Source organism: Notechis scutatus, chromosome 2 (assembly GCF_049901735.1).
Source record: "Notechis scutatus isolate UNSWTSFEM ecotype Mainland chromosome 2, rNotScu1.2, whole genome shotgun sequence".
Lineage (NCBI taxonomy): Eukaryota > Metazoa > Chordata > Lepidosauria > Squamata > Elapidae > Notechis > Notechis scutatus.
The window spans coordinates 241,591,184-241,612,685 of record NC_142010.1 but is presented as its reverse complement, the minus strand read 5'-3'; the positions used below and the strand labels follow the sequence as shown (position 1 = coordinate 241,612,685).

General features: G+C 37.0%; 1 long non-coding RNA gene across 1 annotated transcript; it reads right to left on the bottom strand.

Annotated features, from left to right (window-relative positions):
* Positions 1–1,399: 1,399 nt before the first annotated feature.
* On the bottom strand, positions 1,400–20,257 carry LOC148132575 (uncharacterized). Its single transcript, XR_015747366.1, has 3 exons — positions 20,158–20,257; positions 17,002–17,167; positions 1,400–1,696 (listed from the first exon to the last, which is right to left on the bottom strand). It is a non-coding gene; the product is annotated as an uncharacterized LOC148132575 (long non-coding RNA).
* Positions 20,258–21,502: the final 1,245 nt, after the last annotated feature.

Below are 21,502 nucleotides of genomic sequence, written 5' to 3'. Positions count from 1 at the left end.
TTCCACGGAGCTTCCAAGAACCATGAACTATAAACTTGCTTTCTTCTCTAGTGGAAGCATTTGAAGACAGTTACCCATGTGTCTCATGGATTGGATGCCAAATTTGGTAGTTCCTCCCGCAAATTAAATGAAGGTAAAGGTAAAGAAGCCCCTGCGGATTTTACTCTGCTATTTGTTGCCAGCTATAGGGGGCACTGCTCATTTTTGTTTCAAGGTGATTGAGCCAGCAGTGTCTGCCGCCATGTGGCCAATATGACATCATGGAGCGCTGTTACCTTCTCACCAAAGTGGTACCTATTTATCTACTCTCATTTGAATGCTTTCGAACTGCTAGCTTGGCAGGAGCTGGGGCAAGAATGGGAACTCACCCCATGTTTTCCTAAGTAATGGTCCCTAGTAGCAAGTATTGTTACAGTAGATAAAGTCTCAAATCTTTTTCATATTAATAATAGTTTTTTCTCCAGTATTTGATATTAGAGATAATAGTTGGAATTATGATAAAAATATACCCTCTTTCCAGTGGTGGGATTCATTTTTTTTTACTACTGGTTCTGTGGGCGTGGCTTGGTAGGCATGGCAAGGGAAGGATACTGTAAAATCTCCAGTCAGAGGTGGTATTTCCTGGTTCTCTGAACTATTCAAAATTTCTGCTACTGGTTCTCCAGAACTGATCAAAACCTGCTGAATACCACCACTGCCTCTTTCTCAAAAGAAGAAATCATTTCTAAATCTGTTCCATTTGAATGTGATAAACTTCTAGCACCTAAAAGTAGGGCCAAAGTATTACTCTGAAGAATTCAAGGACAATTTAAAATTTAATATGATTCATTTACATGATTGATCTATAGAAATAATATTGCATTACAATACTATACTTGCCAAAAATCTATGTTGTTGCTAAGAAGTAATACTGACTTAATGTCACAATCAATTTATCAGTCAATAAGATTGGAGACTGAAGATTGGATTTCTAGTCTCTAACTAACACAGAGGATGGATATTTACATGAAGAGTAAAGCACCAGATTAAACACATTACAAAGATTAGGTATCGGCCACTTGGTCAAAAGTATTTTATTTCCTTCCTCCATAATTTCAGATTATTTTATTTTCCCTTTAAAAGTTCAGTTTCTGCCATTCCCATGCTAGTTAGAAAATGTCTTTTTAAAAAATAGTACAAAATTTTATCTGCTTTTCTTTTTCCAAGAAAAGAATGAAGATAGAATTTGCAAACAAATTGCCTTGATATAACATATTATTTTTCATAAATGTATTTTATGTATTTTGTGTATTCTTATATATTTAATATAAATGTGTACTTATAAATATATTTAAAACATATTTAATGTAAGTGAATTATATTGTAAAATTGAGAAAAGCATAAATGTTGAAGGCTAACTATTTTTTATTTATATACTTCGATTAATGGAGACAAGATATCTTTTTATTTGTTATTTTTTCACATGATTGGTTAGGTTTCCTTACTGCCAGAAGTACCAAATATCAAGTACCAAATTCCACTACTCAAGAACCTGACAGTTGTGTTGCTCTCTCCATCCTCCTCTTCTCCCCATCCCCGCAACCAAAGGTCAAGGATTATATTCTTTGTACTTGGCAGATCTTAAAAATGCTCCTGTGGCCCTTTCCAGTTCTTCCTGCTTTCCTATTAAACCTGTTTTGCCCATTTGCAGCATCTCCTGGAAAAAAACAAATGCTGTTACTCAACTATGAAACTTCCGTTGCTTGCCTCTCCTTATTTGATGGTTTCAAGATGCAAACATCCATGGGGGTGGGAAATGGAGTGAGAAAAGGGATGGGCTTCAATCACATGCTTGCAGCCACGATTGTGACATTATGACCCCCCTCCCTTTCTCCCCTTTCTCAGTAGATGCTCTGTTCTGGGAAGATGATCTTTTAGAAAACTTCTTCAATATCATTTTCTCCCAGGAAAAGGTCTCCCCCAAAAATCTTCCAACCTGATTTGAAATTTTTCAATGCTTCAATCCCAAGACCTCTGGAGATGCCATATTAGGAATGGCTTTGGCAATGTATAAATATGTGGATGTAGTTTTGATTGCCTTAAGCAGTTATAGTAAAATATTATTATTCTTTTTACATATAGCTTCAGTTATGAGTCCAATGAATTATCTCATAATGTAAAAAATGGATGGAGTATATGATATCTCATGTTTATTCCTGAAACTTTAAACTTTAAATGTGTTGCTGAAGAATATCAAAAGGATGTGTGTTTTCCTTTATCTCACTAAGCATATTAAATTCAACAAATGGATGTTTCTGTTAAAATTCAGATTTAATCAAAATTTAGATTTTATGCACCTGTAGCAGAAACTCTCAGCTGAGCCCCCAACTTACCATGTGTTTGCTACCAGCACATAGCAAACTGGGAGCAGAATTTCTGTTGCTAAGTAAGACAGTTGTTGAGTGAGTCATTCCCAATTTCATGACTTTTTTGCGATAGTTGTTAAACAAATCATGCAGTTTTTAAGTCAGTCCAGCTTTCCCCATTGATGTTGCTTGTTGGAGGCTGGACATTGCTATCAGTGATCGTAATGACGCTGGGATGCTGCAGGTTTTGTAAATACATGCTGGCTGTCTAGTGCCCAAATTTTGATCATGTGACCGTGGGGTACTCTGACCATTGCAAGTGTGAGGACTGGTCATAAGTCACTTTTTTCAATGCACTGTAACTTCTGACAATTGCTAAACAAATGGTTGCAAGTTGAAGGATAGTATCCTCTGTCTCATTCCATTTGCAGAGGCTGATGAAGCTGATGATGCCTTCAGAAGTTGTGGATGCCCCATCGCTGGAGGCTTTAAAGAAAAGACTGGACAGCCACCAGTCTGAAATGGTATAGGGTCTCCTGCTAGAGCAGAGAGTTGGACTGGAAGACCTCCCAGGTCCCTTCCAACTCTTGTTATTCTGTGTTCTATGTCATGGGTGTCAAGCTCACCATGTCATGTTGCTGTCATGGGATGCTTTGTGATGTTTTTTCTCTTCGTGGAGCTGAGGTGGGAGTGGCCTGCATGTGACGCATCTGGCCTGTGGGCCGCCAGTTTGACACCCCTGTTCTATGTTCTATATGAGATTGGTGCTTATTCCAGAATTCACCTGAAGAGGACAATATACTACTTTTGAGAATGAGCAAGGGAAGCACACCTAGCTGTTTCCCATTACCTCCCACTATCCTTGCTTCCAGCATCTACAGTCTGAAGCCACTTCCTCATTCCAGCTAAGGACAGGACCAACCCCTCCTAATTTTTCATCTGTAATGAAAAGAGCATCAGATCCTTTTTTGTATTTCGCTTCCTGATTTTTCAACATGGGTTTGAAAGGATGCATCTGTACTGCTGAATTTCTAACATTTTGCAAGAGTTCAGATTTCATTGCAACAGGGTCTTCACGGGATTTCATCACTTGTCCCAAGTACATTGATAACTCTTGGTAAAAAAAACTCGGCCTCCCAAAAGTTTATGAAAGTGCCCAAAATGGACTAAGCTTATGGCAAAGACAATGGAGGTGATTTCAGGTGATTCTGTAAGCCCATCTGTCAAAATCCCCTGGCAGGATTTTGTGGACCACAGATAATGTATATACGTCCAACCAACCTGCAATGTTGATCTAATCATCACCAATACATTGGTATCATATGATACCCATCTTTAAAGAACTACATGGCTTGCCACTTGCTTTGCAGGCAGAAATTAAGGCCTTAACAACCGTAAAATCTGAAATGCTTAAGGCTCTGCTTGTCTTAAGGCTCTGCTTGCCATCCTCTTTATGACTCTTGCCATAGGTGAGCGTATTCTGATGCTTCCAATTCTGGAAACCCATTCATTGGGCAGCCTGGACTATGTCCTTTTTACCTGACACAACAGAAAAAACAGGTTTAAATAGGCCATGCAGCTTGTTCTTTAGAAGCTCCTCAGATTTTATCTGGGAAACACTTGTGTGCACACCCCAGCTTTCTCACTGACTGATTGAACAAGTTATGCTGTCATCAAAATTAAACTGATCATCAGTCACTATTTAGAAGACATGTTCTTCTGAATCTTTAAAAAACCTGACAAATAGTTTAAGCACTTAAATTCTGTAGGAATTCCTGATTGCAAGAGGAGATTTCCAGGAACTTACAAAACCGTAAATGAATCTCTCCCAAAGATTTTGGTGTTGGGGTGTAGGGAACAGAAACTATCTAGAAGAATGTCTATAGGATTATGCGAAGAAAAACAATAAATGGCGGCAAATTTCATGCTTTCAGCAGAAGGATGCTTTGGTTTTCTTGATATCATCCTGACTGTGCTATGCTTCGTATTTGCTGAAGACTAGATCGCAATAATTCCAGGTAAAACACTCCAAGCAATGTAACTAATCCTTCTGGGAAAACTTTGGAAGGCCCCAAAAGCTTAATTTTGTGCTCAACCTTGAGGCTTCAGAAGAATCCCACTCTTTATTTTTCTGATGGTTATTTTATGATGTTTGACTGCTATGGATTTCTATTTTATATTAAACATTTTATCTATTTTATTATAAGTTGCCCATATTATGCATGAAAAACCAACTGGGTGACTTTGGGCGAATCACCAGGATACTGGTGTGTGAAGTGGGCAGCTATATAAATCAAGTACATCAGATGAAAACGTCATCCCATTCAGCATTAGCTGAATTTAATACTCTCATTTAACACCAACTTGATAATACATCATGAGAACTGTATGAATCAGAAGGTGCAATGAGTTTCATGGGGGGGAAAAACTGCTCCAAAGTTTAATACTCTAAACTTGAGCCAATAACTACATTGACTGAGTTTCAGGACAACAAATGATTAGGTGACTTAAGGTAAGTCAGTAGATTGTAACCCTGCAAAATTTAGTAGTAAATGAAATCCAGATTTCTTCAGAAGTATTGTGGCCCAGGGGCTGTCAGATCTCATATAATAAGAGGCCCAAAATATCCTCTTGCTCAATTGCTAAGTATATTTTCTTTTTAAGCAGTTCATGTAAAATCTTTCAAGATCTAAGCTGGGTGTAGTTATTTTAAATTTCCAAGAGATGGCAGAGTTCAATCAACGTAAGTTTTCAGACATCAGGAGAAATAAGGGTGACTCACATGGACTACTACTCAGAATAATTTTACTGCATTAGAATTTCAAAGTTTCAGAGCTGAAGTTGCTCCACTGAATACTTTAGTAAACAAACACCTAGCAAAATATCATTTTGTATACTGAGAAAAGTGAAACATAGGATTAGGAAAACACCATTCTGTAAACAAGTTATTGCAAGAAAGATGTATATACACATAAAAGTACACTTCTTATATAGGCATTACTGTATATTCGCAATAGCTTCAAACCCTGAAAAGATGCAGTTCTTAGATGCGATAATTTTCAAGTTTCTTAAGCCTCATATATCTTAAATAATAATAAATGAGGTTTTTATTTACTATTTGTTACATTGATAACTTGCTTGTGCACAGAAAAGCCAGCATCCAGAATTATTGAGGACAAATAATCCATACATGAATTTGGTTTTGCCAGATATCTTCTCAGCAAACTAGATTTGCTTCTGATATGAAACACGAATTGGCCACCTGAACTCCCAGGCCAAAACACCCTCTAACTGTACCAGCAAATATGGATTTTCTGTCATTTTCAATACCAACACCCCATTTATTTCTATCCTCAGTTAAAATCCTTTTGTGATAGCTTTGAAAACTCTCTCCCACATAACCACATCATTTCAATTTCTTACCATTTTGAAAGGCAAAGCATGTTAGCTCTGTATAAACCTAAAATAAGCTTATCATAGTTTAAAAGGCACAGAAAAAAACATACTTCTTCTAACCCAATGTAATTGCTATTGTTAGGAAGAATATTTGGAGTTCAGAGCTGAAATGAAGGGTCCTTCGTGCTCTCTGAACTTGATGATGTTACCTAGTTTGGGTAATAAAACACCTGCAAAACAACTAAGCTCAGAGAGCACCAAGGACCTCCCATAATTGCTCTTTATACAATGTGGCAGGTTGAATTGACACCTGATAGTGTTGGGACTGAAGCTGTGCATGAAGATCCTATGTATCTGTCAAAATCCTGGGACTATGCCTTTGTCAACAAGAATTGTGTGATTCTTCAGCTGAGCTTATGGATGTATATAATATGCATGTCCACAATTTGATGCAGTTGACAAAACACTTTGTGGACTCCTGGATCATAGATAGGATTAGTGCATACAATTCCATCTCCTTATCTACACTAATTCCATATTTTTGCCATCTGTTTTTCTCCTAGAAAACAAACATATGTAAAAATGCTATATTTAAACATTACTTAGATAATGATTTGTAAGAAATAATCGTTCCAGTTTGGACTGGATTGTTTGTTGAAATACAAAAGGAGAAAGGGGTACATATTGTTTCTCAGGACTCCTGTATGTGACTCCTGTTTTTTTTTTTAATGTATTGCATCCATTTGGGTCCTTTGCAATATTCAGTTGTTGTTGAAAATTGGAAGTAGGATTTCTTAATTCAATATAGTGTAGTGTAATCCTCAACATAAACTTCATGCATTTTAAAACAAGACAAAAGAAAACTTTATCTATCTGTCCCTTTAAACAGTTGGTGGAAAGAAATGAAAAAAATCATGCTGGTCACATATATGACAAGGTCACACCTATTTTGCATTAACATCCCACCAACTATGATGTTCATTCCCACTAAAATTCTAAGGATCCCTGAGCATCAAACCGTTGTCCAACTGTCTTGAAGTATGGGAGTATTATGCAAAACCATAACGATACTTGTTTTTCTTTTAGCATGGTATATGAAGCATGGTTTGTCATGGTTTGTCAAGTTAGTGACTTGTGGTTTATTTTTTAAAAAAAATATGGTCTGTTGTGTGAGAATTCAGCCACTTATGGGATAGACTAACATAAACTAACATTGCAGGATGCTACAGTGGCCAGATGATGTCAGAGAAAGCCTACTTTTGACCAAGAATTCTCATTCTCTGAAGCAGTTTCTCTGATTTGTGATTGAGTTTAGAAATCTGAAGTTCTGTTGTCAGCAAAATATCTAATAGATATTCCCAATTTCCCATGATTGTTATGTACAGTATTAGGCAGGAAGATTATAAGATGAGGTTGAGTGATATATTTGCTAGACCAATACTCGAATACAGTTCATCAGTCTGGAACCCACATTACGTATCTGATATTAGCACAATTGAGAAAGTCCAGAAATATTTCACAAGAAGAGTTCTCCACTCCTCTACTCGTTGTAGAATACCTTATGCCACCAGACTTGAAATTCTAGAACTAGAAAACCTTGAATTACGCCGTCTTCGGTCTGATTTAAGCATGGTATATAAAATCATACATTGCAATGTCCTACCTGTCAATGAATACTTCAGCTTCAACCATAACAACACAAGAGCACACAATAGATACAAACTCAAAGTTAACCGCACCAAACTTGATTGCAGGAAATACGACTTCAGCAATAGAGTGGTCAATGTCTGGAATACTCTACCCGACTCTGTAGTTTCTTCCCCAAACCCCAAAAACTTTAACCTTAGACTGTCTACTATTGACCTCACCCCTTTCCTAAGAGGTCTGTAGGGGGCGTGCATAAGCGCACCAACGTGCCTACCGTCCCTGTCCTATTGTTTCTCTTATTCTTCTTTTATTTTTTTTTATATGTACCCATTTCATGTATTCACAACTATGTATACACTTATACTTATTATCTTGTAAACAATTGGCAAATCAAATAAATAAATAAATAAATAAATAAATAAATAAATAAATAAATAAATAAATAAATAAATATAGTGAAACAGCGCATGATCTTTAATAATAATCATAAAAAGATCAGAATTGCTATTAAAATTAGTCTGATGCTGACTGTGGCTGTTTAAAAAAGGAAAAAGCACTCTGTAACTGCATCACTATTCATGCAAGCTATGAAATCAGATTTGGAATGGAATGGGCTATATTTATTACTAATTAAGTTGTTCTGAGATGGATGGGGTTGATTTAACTTTCTTAGGTTCAGATTACATTTCTACAAGCATTTCTTAGTTGAATTTGCAGTTAAAAAAAATGATTAAACAGAAGGTTAAGAAGTTTGTGAATATTCTGAATAAAATTATGTTACCCAAATACGTATTGTTGCTTTGTTCATATATCTATGTATCCTTGGTATCTACATTTATATCATTTATGGTCTGTATACACATCAATCTTTTTAGATTTATTAATGTAACTTCTTAATTGAATTGTTATTCAATTAAACATTCAAGGAATGTTATACTAAGAATGTAAGTACTGTACTAGCTTTCTTCAAATTGATGTTCTCCAAAAGTATTGAGATTATGATTCCTAGAATTTGCAGCTCAAAAACCTACTGAGATCATGACTTCTCAGCAATCAAAACTAAAAGCAGAACATATATGGATGGATGCCCATTAATAACATTTAACAATGCCAAGCATGTCACAAGTCTTTGACTATGATCAATGAAAAATGATAAAACACTTGTTTGCTCCAAAATAACATACTCTAAACATCTGGTATTTGAGACTATCTATCTTAATGCAGTTCTTAATTTCACATATGCTAGGATTTTCTGCAGCAATATAAATCACTGAATGTTTTAGGTCTTTCTTGTCAAGAGACTGGGAATAATGGCAATTTTTTCCTCTGACTGTTCAGCACTATCTATCAATTATACACTCTCTAGGCATGGAATTCCCAGGAAGTCTTCATTTTTACATATAAAGACTTTGGGCCCCTTAGTGACATTAGCTGAGTGAAAAACTTCATGGAATAGTTGCTTTCAAAAGATCTATTTTTGGGGAGTGATGTTGCCAAGTCATTCCTAGTTCTATGGAAATGTGTCACTAAATGTCACTAATGGGAACCAAAGAACTGATATGTAAAAATGCAGACTTCCTGGGAATTCCCTGTATATTATGAAAGATGATGCCAGCAGACTTCTTGTTAGGAATCTGTACACCAATTAGTTGGGTTGGAAATATATAAACCAACAATGCATATTTGTAGCTTTAAGACAAAATCACTGTATTGATTTATACTATATTCCGATTGGTTGATTATATTGCAAATTAACATAAGAGAGATCTAGAGATCATAGCTTGCTCTCTCTGACATTCTGTTGCTATCAGGTTCTCTGTTGTATTTATGCTGTGCTTATACTTTGATATCTTTGTTTACTGTAAATGACAAAGGCAACCGGTAAGAAGACTTTGTAATTGGATATTCTTTGGACTGTTAAATGTATATGACCTGGACCGTTTATTGGACTGTGCTATTTCTTAAAGTAAACTTTAACTTAATTTAGTGTATCTGTGTGCGGCTGAATAATTATTCATAACTACTCTCATAAACGTTTCCATGTGCATATCCTTGTTACTCAAGGGTTATTCTGTACATATCATAAGATTGGTTATGGGTCCAGAGAGATATATCTTGGTAAGCGATGATGGCAGAGCCAGGGATGGGCTACTGGAGGTTCACAGGGGTTGGGGAGAGCCTCTAGTTAAGATTCTGTGCAGTTCAGAGAAACCCCAAATCCCATTCCTGGCTGGCCCCACCCCGCCCTGCCCACCCCGCCCCTCCCAGGAGTTCCCACATGGCCCATTTTGGATGCAGGTATGTGCAGGACCTGTGCGGAGGCTCAGGGAGGGTGAAAATGGGCCTTCCGGAAGTTCAGGAAGGCCAGGGCCGTTTCCGGTTTCCAGAGAGCCTCCGGAGCCCGGGGAGGCTGCTTTTGCCCTCTCGGAGGCTCAAAGAAAGCCTCCAGAGCCTGGGAGGGCAAAAATGCCCCCCCGGGCATGGTGTAGGCCACGCCCACCATGGCCATGCCCACCCAGCAACTGGGCAGATAACCCGTTGCTAAAAATTTTGAAGCCCACCTCTGGGCAGAGCCTTTTGGGTCTCAGGCCATAACCATTGGCTCTGTATACAAAGGGTATCTTTTCCAAAAGATGGTTCAATATTTAAAATGACCATATGGAACAGAAAGTTCCATTCAATGCAATAACACTGGTGAATAATAATATACTTTAGTACTTTGCATTTCACAACTCACTTCTATTGACTGGATAACACTTGCAAAAATGACATTTATACAATGTGCAGTGCAGTTGTAAGAGAGTTGTGGGATCTTAAAACAGGACTCTGCACCTGGGAGCCTGCAAAGGAGAGGAAATGATGAATGTACACCACAATGCAAACTCTGTCCCTTTTATACTTGATTTTGATCTTGGTTTAATGTGCTGTGAGAGCTAAAGCTACAGACAAGCCTTGGATGCCACTTCATTGCCAGACGTAAAACAAGCCCACCAATGCCAGGTGCAGAGTAATTGGGGCCGCCAACTTACTGACATTGCATTTTAAGTGGGTAATGGTGCTCCACAGGAGTAACTATACATAATCGGTGTGAATTCAACCCTCCCCAAATAATAAGGATGACTAGTTCTCAATGTTTGCCTAAGACTGCTTAATCTTTTTTTTCTTTCAAGTATACATTTATTCCATCCTATTTCTGTAGCTAAAAGTAAACGGCAGGAAAAGTAAGTGAAAAACAGCCAAGAAGGTCACCATAAACAATGTGAGCAGAGCTTGTTTATTATTTGTATCTCCGCCCTGACTTTATTTCCTCATATTCTGTGGACCCTCCTAAATAGAGCAGAGGAATTCTGTGTACTTGAGCATATAACCGGAATATGAATACAATTAGGATAATTTGAGATAATAGGTGTCTAATCCAGTTTGAAAGAAAAAAAAAGCAATTTGACGAAATACTTAGAAAGCACTGAGGAAAATATATTTATTTTAAATAGGCAGGGACACATGACCGATAAATATACTGTGAAGAAATTTCACAAATCAACAACACAGACTTGGCCTTCCCCCAGATTTTCTGCAATTTATGCAATAATTCACAGAAGGAAGTGTATCCAAGAATGGATATACTCTGAAGTAAAAACACTGGGAACATGAAGTTTAGATTAAAGTTCAAGCAGTGTGTAATTGCCAAGCACTCAGCATCTAAGTGCTGGCTAACTCAGGGTCCAACAGCTGGAAAATTTATAAATAAGTATCCAGAAGCCAGGAAATCAGGGCAGCCTGGTACTGCAGGCTAATAGAATAACAAAGGAGAGAAATCAGATATAAAAATAACTTTATATAGAGTGGCAGACAAGTAGGGAAGAATGGAAACCTAGTGGCTAGTGCATTAAACTGAAGCCAATTTCAAACAGGTATTTTGCTCAGCCCAGAAGCAATTTCAGGTCTCTGTGTCCTCATCATGGACAACCATTTGACTGGGATGGTATAAGATCTTGAGCAGGGACTTGGACTAGAAGACTATGGGGTCCCTCCAGCCCTATGATTCTATGTTTTAGGTCATATGTTAACTTCTGAGGTCTCTTCCAGTCCTGTGATCATATATTGGGTCCCTGAGTAGATTTGTTAATTAGTTGAGGTCTAATACAAATCAAGGGGACAAAAACCATTTTTGTACATTTGAACTCTACTTCAAGAGTCCTCCCAGTTGAGTTTCAGCTGGTCACACACAATTCACAAGTCTTTGAAGGAAAAAGAGGCTTGAGAGAAATCTTCACTTCAAGTTCTCCAGATTTTGGGAAATAAAATCAGACCAATGCACAACACCTTGTGGAAGTCATTTCAAAATACAACCATCCATCTGGGAAGTTGGAACTGTTTGGCAGATCTTAACAAGTGTTTCCACAGGCACAGGAATACTAACGCTAACAAAGAGAACTTGCTCTTTCCCTTTCTTTCAACAGGAAGCAAACTGGTATTGGGTTGTCTGCTGCTGGTTTTTGATGTCTGCTTCATGGAAAAGGGGCAGCTACAAGGGCAGGGTCTAATAATTTGTTTTCTTTCTCTTCTAGAGCAAGGATCTTCAAACTTGACAACTTTAAGACTTGTGGACTTCAACTCCCAGAATTCCTGAGCTAACATGACTGGAGGAGGAATTCTGGGAGTTGAAGTCCACAAGTCTTAAAGTTGTCAAGTTTGAAGGCCCCTCTTCTAGAGTAAAGCAGGGAGAAGATTTGTGTTTGGAATCTTTTTCTGGTGTCCAAGTTCAGCATTCCCTTTTTTTTCTTTTTACAACCCTTTAATTGAGGTGGTGTTGCAGCAACTGAATGGAGCTGAGCATTTACTGGCTGGATGCCCTTCCTGATACCTACATGGAGTTTGCAGCAGATATTTTCTCTTTGTGCCCTAATAGAGAAATATCTGCCACTCCTAGGATTGAATTCTTAACCTTTTGCGTCACCTCCAGACTACTGCACTGCTCAATAATCAGATTGAAACTCCTCATTTCTTCCTCTCCATCCAGCATCTAGGTCAACTTCTCCTGCTTAGACAGGAGACTCTGTACCATTCCAGATAAATGGTTGTCCAATCTCTTCTTAACAACCTCAAGTGATGGAGCACCCACAACTTCTGGAGTCAAGTCGTCCCACTGATTAATTGTTCTAACTGTCAGGAAATTTCTCCTTATTTTAGTTCGGATTTCTCCTTGCTTTATTTCCCATCATTGCTTCTTGTTCCACCTTCAGATCAGTGGTGGGATTCAGCCAGTTCGTAGCAGTTCAGGAGAACCGGTTGTTAAACTTCCGAGCAGTTTGGTGAACTGGTTGTTGGAAGAAGTCATTAGGGCAGAGAACTGGTTATTAAATTTTTTGAATCCTACCACTGCTTCAGATGCCTTGTGGTAGCCCCTCAAATACCAGAATACTTAGATATTGGAAGATATTTGGAGATAGAGAATGGCAGACAAGAATAAAGATTAGTACTAATTGTGGCATGTGGGAAAACGAAACAAACCACCTTTGTTGCCATATATAGTGAGCATCCTGATTCTTGCAGCTCAAAAACGATACTGTTAAACATGGTTATTGGGGTTTTTTTAATGAACCATTTAGAGACCTGATGTTAATAACACAATAGCTACCATTCCTGAAGAACTGTTTGATTTTTTTTTTTTACAGTAACTTCATACCTTATGGTAAGCATACCTTATGGTTTTGTCGGTTCTATCTTATATGTTGTATAAAAACTGCTTAGGGGTGGTTTATTTATGCAACCAAGATTAAATGAATCATGGCATATCATGGTATGTGAATTTCAGCACTGTCTTCCTGACATCTAAGAATTAGGGTTGCCTTTATGGTTCATGTTAAATTTATTACTGTGAGCTGCTTTGGATTTCATTTTTTTAACTAAAGAGAAAGATAAAAATGTATACTTTTTTTAAAAAAAGGAGTATGTTATCCTTGATGTGTTCTTTTTTTTCAATTCATCATTGCTTAAAGTTACTATTGAATCTCTCCACCCCCCTACTCTTCTCTAAATTGTGACAGAAACTATTTTGACTGAGTTACAACAAATCCAGATGGTGCTATAATACCCATCACCTGCTGCAATTCCTTTAGGTCTTGTTATCTCTGAAACAGCTTTACATGCTTTTTAGCAGTTTGTTCAGCATAAAATGGCCGAGGAGACAATTTTCTGACCAGCTTTATGCAACCATTTGCTGAGTAAGGAATGTTTGGAGACTATAAACGTTTTACAATTACACTGATACTCCATTTTGGCAATTTCTGTGGAGAGCCCAGTCAAGGCCACTTCAAGTCTATCCCTGCTTGTCCTCATTTTTCTCTGATTGAAAATTTCATCACGCACTAGATGGAAAGACACACAAATCTTATTGCTATAATAAGGCCTGCTGATTTTGTTAGGTCTAACCAAAAGCTGCAAAGCTGACAATCTACAATTCCTCTTCTTGGACCAGAAACTCAGCTGCCAGAAAGGAGAAGTGAGGCAAATTTCCTTTATGAAATTGTGTGCCATTGTATACAAACCCAAACCCAAACCTGCTCTGATAGCTAATCCAAAAATAAATTGGCACAACTTTCAAATATTGTTGTCATCAATATTTGATGAGATACGCTTTCAGATGAGCACATAATTTTCATACAAGAGCCCTAAAATAAAATTCAAGTTCATGCAATTCATTCCACTCCTCAGCACAGGTAAATGTTCTTGCTAGCAGTTGCTAGTCAGAGAACAGAGTGAATTGATCAAAGGAATTCTGAAGTACCATGATTTACATTATTTTGATGTTCATTCAAAAATTCATTCCATACATAACATTGAGGGTTTTTTTGTGCTTAATATGTATAAGAAAAGTCATAGTTACACATGAAATTATGTAATAGTTCCTAAACTCTGCATATATTTATATAAGTTGCATGTAATAAAAAGGCAAAGGTGTTTGGTTATACTTCTTGAGTTGTAGAATTTGAAAAAAACATGGGCTTTGCAGAATAACTGGGTTGCAGTCCTTGAACAGTATGAAGGAGAATGTTTTTTTTGAAGGATATAATCCTACTAAGATCTTGGAGCATCCCAAACTGCTATTGCTTTGCTATTTTGGGATCTCAAAGTTCTCAAATTATTTGGATCAATTTCTTAGATAGTTAATCAGTTCATGAGTTCATCATCATCATTCTGCCTGCATCATTCTACCTGCAATGGTTCACTGGTGCCTCCCTTGAATTAAAAAATTATCCACTCTCTTCCATTATATGGTGTATTAAATTTGCATCATGTAATGTTGCACGACCAAAATATAATAAGCCTCAAAGGAGCAGACAGTCTTCAGATTCTTGTATGTGTGGACAAAGAGCATTGCCACCACCAATCTCTCTCTCTCTCTCTCTCTCTCTCTCTCCCTCCCCCTCTCCCCTCCCCCTCCCCCTCTCTTTCTTTCTCTCTCTCCTCCCCCCTCCCTCCCTCCCTTCCTCCCCCAAGAGGTTAGCATAGCAAAATATTCTTCCAATGCATCTCTGACACTTTCAGGATGTATTGTCAAAAATCTGTTTACCTAACCAAGCTAAATGCCTAGTTACTTGATACAGCATGGCAGATTTAATGATTACATACATAATTCATTATCAGAGCACTTGACATAAATATGTTTTAGAAAAAAGGACAATCCTTTGTGTTGTTTTTTTAATTCCTCAGCATAAAAATCTTTCTTTGGATGATTGCCTACCACTTAAATTCAAACTTATACCCGCAGATTTCCACATGTCACTAATTCTAATTTGGAACAGCCAAAGTCAGCTTAGTCAATAGTGAAGAACATTGTAGAGTTAGCTTTTAGCAACATCTGGAATGCCACATATGTTCCTGATCTGACAAAGGGCATGTTGCTGATTTCCCCACTTGCTATTCAAATGAAGGAGAAGCTGCCAAGTGGCACTAGACAAAAGTTCTTCCCAAAAAGAGAAGTGCTTTCAAATATTTCATATCTTCCTAGTTTTTGCCATTTCCGCAGTAATTAAAGTCTTGTTTAAAATGGGAAGAGGGTTTTGAAAAGGATTTTGTTTTTTTGAAAAGGACTATGGGGAAGAAAACATGCAATAAATACAGGTAGTCCTGGACTTACAAAAGTTCATTTAGTGACCGTTCAAAGTTACAGTGGCACTGAAAAAGGGTCTTATGACCATTTTTCACCCCTAATGACCTTTGCAGCATTCCCCATGATCATGTGATCAAAATTCAGGTGCTTGGCAACTGGTTCATACTTATGACCATTGCTGTGTCCCAAGATGTTTGCAAACTTTTGACAAGCCAAATCAATGGGGAAGCTAGATTCACTTAACAACCATGTTACCAACTTATCAACTGCAATGATTCACTTAACAACTGAAGCAGGAAATGTCATAAAATGGGGCAAAATTAACTTAACCAATGTTTCACTTAACAACAGAAATGTTGGGTTCAATTGTGATCGTAAGTTGAGGACTACCTGTACACACTTTTCAAAGTTCAAAGAACTTGGCCAGATGTTCTTTTCCAGCTCCTTATTTCTTCTTCAGGTGAAAGCACTTATTACAACTCACTATTTCTTTAAAAATAGTTTAGTAGAACTGTTTTTGTCTTGAGTTTGTCATGAATCATGAATTGATTTAGCTGTTCTACCTATAAGTTTTAAGAGTTTTTTTAAACATCACCTTTGACATAATCCAGCTGTCATATTTTAGTCAAAGGTCCATCTGATATAATTCTTTATTTTTAGTCCTGTTAGTATAGACATAAAGGTCTATGGTTTAAAAATAGAGAATATTTCTTAGAAAAACACTTTACATTTTGTTGTGCTGGTAACCTTTTCCCCATAATACAAAGTAGAATCTGTTTTCAAGAGAAGCTCATCATTGCAAGATTAATATTTCCGCTTTTGTTTTATGCAAGATTTTGCTAGATATCTAATTATGATGCAGAGAATTTCAATTTTTGGGTATTTTCAGTTTGTATTTCTTAAACTAGGGAACCAAGGATGGACACCCTGTGACTCTCATAAAGTTTTTGAACTTCAGCTCTTTAATGGTGAGAGATGTTAGGTATATAGGTTTTCGGTTATAAGTCATGATTCCATAATACGTATCATGGTATTGTTGTTCAGTTAGTGCAAAATATATAATAATTGGGCCCTAGGCTGCATCAACAGAGGGATAACATTAAGGTGATCATGAGAAGTGATAGTACTGTTCTATACTACACTAGTGTTTGGAACTGCATCCAACTCTGGTTCCATGATTCAGAAATGATCCTGAAGCCCTAAAAAGAGTGAAGGAAAGAGCAATAAAAATGATATGGGGTCTGGAGGCTAGACTGTACGAGGCATGGTTAAGGGAACTAGGTAAGTCTAGCCTAACAAAGAGAAGGCTGAGGGGTGACATGATAACTGTCTTCTGCAAGTTGAAGGGAAGTCACAGGGATGAGGAGGTCAACTTATTCTCCAAAGCACCTGAGGGCAGGACATGAAGCAATGAGGGGAAGCTTATTAAAGAGAGATCCAGTCTGGAATTACAGAGAAGTTTCCTGACAGTAAAAACACATAATCAACGGAATAACTTACCTCCTGTTGTTGTAGGTGCTCCAGCATTGGAAGTTTTCAAGAAAAGATTGGATAGCTGTCTTATTTTCTGGAATACAATAAGATTTCCTGCCCTGGTCACAGGGTTGGTCTAGAACAGGGGTGTCAAACTGTTAGTCCGTGGGTGCAGGCCATGCCCACCCCAGCTCTGTGAAGGGAAAAAACATCACAAAATGTCACATGATGGTAATGTGATGCCATGAGTTTGACCCCAGTGGTCTAGAAGACCCCGAAAGTCCTTTCCATTTCCATGTTTCTATGTATGTATGACATAAACTGAAGTTTGATTACTGCAGCTTGCCAACTCTCTTTTCTTTAACTTTTGGGCAGTTACTTTTCCTTTATGCATTTTCTCTTGATTATGTTCGTTTTCACTGCCAAAATCTCTATCTCTTTTTACTTGGCTTATCTTGGATTTCAGCCTAGTCTAAGCAAGTTTTTCCTTTTAAAACAAACTTCAAATATCTAACACTTGTTCTGTATTGGACTCAGCTGATGTTAGAATAAATGTTCCCATCGTATTTAACAACACACAAATGTATTTCAATCACTTCTTAAGCTTGAGGTCTTAATGAAAACAATGTTTTCTGGAAAAGATATTATTGGAGAACATTAACAATGAGTATATGTCAAATGAAATAACGCATGAAATGAAGATAGGCATGGGCTGTTTTCACTGATGTTCATGAGAACTTTATGTGCATCTTTAGAAAAGTGCATATAGATACCAAAGTATTTCCTTGCATAAGACAAGGATAATGAACTTTTTAATAACAAGCATAATAATCAATTCAGATGTTGTAGACAGAACTGAATCAATAACACAAAGGCTTCAGTCAACATAAATGACCAAACCCTTCATTTACTGCTTGGCCTCAGCTTCAAATCATCTAATGTTTAGTTAATTTTAGAGATATTTTCTCAACCTTCAGCATTTTCTTTATATGTACACACAAAGTAGACACGCACAAATCCTGCCGTTTCAAGATTTTTCTGCCATATCATTCATTCAAATTTAAAACGTCATCACCTTTTATAACCCACAGATATCCAAAATACAAAGAATTTTATAAAATATAAGATTGTGGGGATTCAATAGATTTCATAAAGGAAGCAGGAAAAAAAAAGGTATGTTTCAAAGTGTTGAAGTGCTGGTATCAATCTGAGCAACATGTCTAAATTATAAGCTCCCTGCCATTTCTTTTAATTAAAGGCAGTAGTAATGACTATTGATTCTCAAAATAGCAGCCATCACGCATTAGTCTCCTTAGTAAAAGAGTGTAAAAAACCCTTTGCATTCTAATCATTCCAGTACATAGGAAAACTACATTCCATTAGATCCACTGAGGAGCACTGCAGAGTTCATGGCCCGTAATTTTACTTCCTAAAATAAACCATGTTTACATTAAATGCAAGGCATTCCCATGCCAGAAAAAGAGACCATTAAAATATTTTGTTATTGCCAAATTATATATCAACTGCCGTATTTCATTCTATACTACTCTCCATATTTAGTCAGCTCTACAAAAGAAATAGTCAATTTAGTTTCCATTTGTTTTCTCAAATTTCTTGAGATACCTTTTAAGGATAAATTATTCCAATCTGCCACCACTTGATTTTCTTCAAATGTGTGAGATTAAAATTCCCATCCAATAAATCCACACCCTCCAGAAATTCCAACTTCCATAGAATATTAGGTTAAGGAAGACACAGTTATCCACTCTGAATATCCCAAATTTACAGCAATGTCATAATGATTCTCTCTTTGGGAACTGCATAACTACATGTGATATCCTTTTATTAAGAAATAGTCTATAAAGAAATAAAAAGGCTCTGGGGAGTGATGGTATTTAGTACAGGTATATAAGAAACACACAGTTGATCCAAAAAAGTTGTCAGGAAAAGACTCTTAAATTCCTGGGCGTCCTTGGTGTTCTCAAAACTTGTTTGTTTTCTTGCAGACATTTCATTTCCCAATTAGGGTAGTGCTGGAAGGAACTTGGGTTTGCTCTCTGTTTATACACAAGTGGTTTGCTCTGTTATTGTTGGTGGGAGTGTTCTTGATAGTTCCTTGATTAGGCTGTTTACTGTTTGATTGTTTGTCTGAGTTAGTAGTTTCTTGATTGGGGTATTGCTTACTACTGAATAGCTGGTTTTAATTAACCAGATGTTCATTGTTGGCAAGGAGGTATTTTTGGTCTTTTTTGTTTCCTTTTTAGCTTTTTTATTGTCTCTTTTGAATGGTAAGTAGATATTGTTTATCTCTATGTGCCTGTTGATGGCTGATTTTTCTGAGTAACAGGCTTCCAAGAATTCTCTAATGTTTTGGGCTTGGCTTGGTCAGTTTCCCAAGTTGAAACTATGGCTAAGTCTGTCCATATGTTGTGCAATATGTTGCAGGTAATTGGTAAATTTATCTAAGGCCGTATTTTTCAATATGGCAGCTCTAAGATGTGTGGACCCCAATTCAGAGAGTTCCCCAGTTAGCTGTTCTTGTCTTGATTATACTTGATGTCTTCTCCCCCATTAAAATACAATGGAACTATAAAATCTTGCTTTGTTATAAGCCAGTTACAATTACTTTGTTTGATATTCTACTATCCTGGCTACGCTTTTAGGGCTATCAATGTGCAATGTCCTAAATAAGAATGGGAACTGAGGTCAGAAACAAAGCTAGTCTTTCAGACTCACCTATTTTGATTTCAGTCCCCATTTTGCAGAAGACAAAGGTATGCGACTCAGGAAAGAGTGAAGAAAATGAGCACAGGACACAGGCAGAATCTGCATTTCCAAGGGCAGTGCGATGTAGTAGTTAAGGTGCTTTGTTTAAGACCTGGAAGATTCAGATTTGAGTGCCCCCTCAGTCAGAGAAAATCACTGGCTGCATTTGAACTAGGCATTCTCTCTCAGTGCATCCTCTGGGGTTGCGGGGAAATGATATAAGCTAATCCGAGATCTTGAAGAAAGGCAGGATGTAAATGTAACAAATTAATAAATCATGTTTGAATCTACAAAGCACAACAAATTACCTCATTCATAGAAATCAAGTATGCAACACACAGGTAAACATCCATAACAAGAAACAATGGAACACATGTCTGGCTGCACACATGAGTTATGGTATGCATATGTACTTACCTGTAAATACACAGACATCCAAGAGTAGGCTTTAAAGCATTTTCATGGCCAGACTAAAAAGAAAAGAAAGAAGTAAACATACATGTATCCAAGAACAGCATTGAAAGCTTTGAGTTATACTATGCTCCTAGGTTTTTAAAATATTAACAATATAAATAGATAATTAAACAATCAAAATGAGGTCTAAGCAAAGAATAACAAAAGTTAGAAGTTCCATTTGTTCTTTTAGACATAGAAGTTATGACAGATTAGAAAAGAGTCTTATCTGTATAGAACATTTTACATATAGCAAAGTTTAACTTGGATTTCTTCCAACCTGTTGACTATTATTTATCTACCAGCACCTTGTTTACTGAGGTAGAAAAACTGCAGGTGACAAGGACAAAATGAAAGTAATAGATTTTCCTGTAGCAAAGGTCTGTAGATCACTGTGACAGCAGATACAAAGTAGGCAGATGATCCAAGCTTCTCCTTCTGGCATTGTCTGCTAAAATTGTGAAGGACTCTGGAGAATTGTTATTGGTAAGTGAAGATCAGCCGTCTCCAAAGTTTTATCAATTATGTTTGATAATAACTTCTAGTATTTCCAGGTTCATGCTGAAAATCTGAAAATAAGAGTTTGGAATGACTAGAATAAGGAATAGGAAATAAGATTGATTATCTAATTAGCAAAAGGCAGCTTGTAGCTCCTTAGACATGTAATATCACCACACCAGGGTTGTGGCTTACATGCTTGCATAAGATGTGTATATGTAAATATGTGATGGCAGCATTTGATAAATGACACCACAATAAAACAAATAAAATACATGATATCACTGTAGTTTGCTACGGTGCCATCACTTGTATTCTCATGTGAAAAATGTCATCATATATATTATATCCTGTAATCTGATAGGTTAAGGATATTAAATTGATGAGGACTTTTCTGCTGTACATTAAAAAATAATATACCGCATCCACATTCAACTTTATCAGAATTTGCAACCAAAAATGAAAAAGCTACAATTCTACCAGAACTGTTGTGATTTCTCCAAAGTCTGACCTATCTAATGGTCTCAGTCCTTCCACTAAGACAGAGGGCTCACTGGTTTTTGACCCAGAGAGAAATGATCAACATCATTTAATGCTTTTGTTTGATGTTTAAAACCCTTTTCATTGGGGAGGGGGAGGTAAAGGACTGTACAATGTATGTATTCCTTCGTTGAATTCTTTGCTAAGATCTGTGATTTTAAACATAGAGAGCAGGAGACTCCCAAAATGTCAGACCTGCCCCCATTCAGGCCACTGTATAGCAACCACAATTCTGTTGCTGATGGACCTTTGAAAAGATTGAGATGTGTTT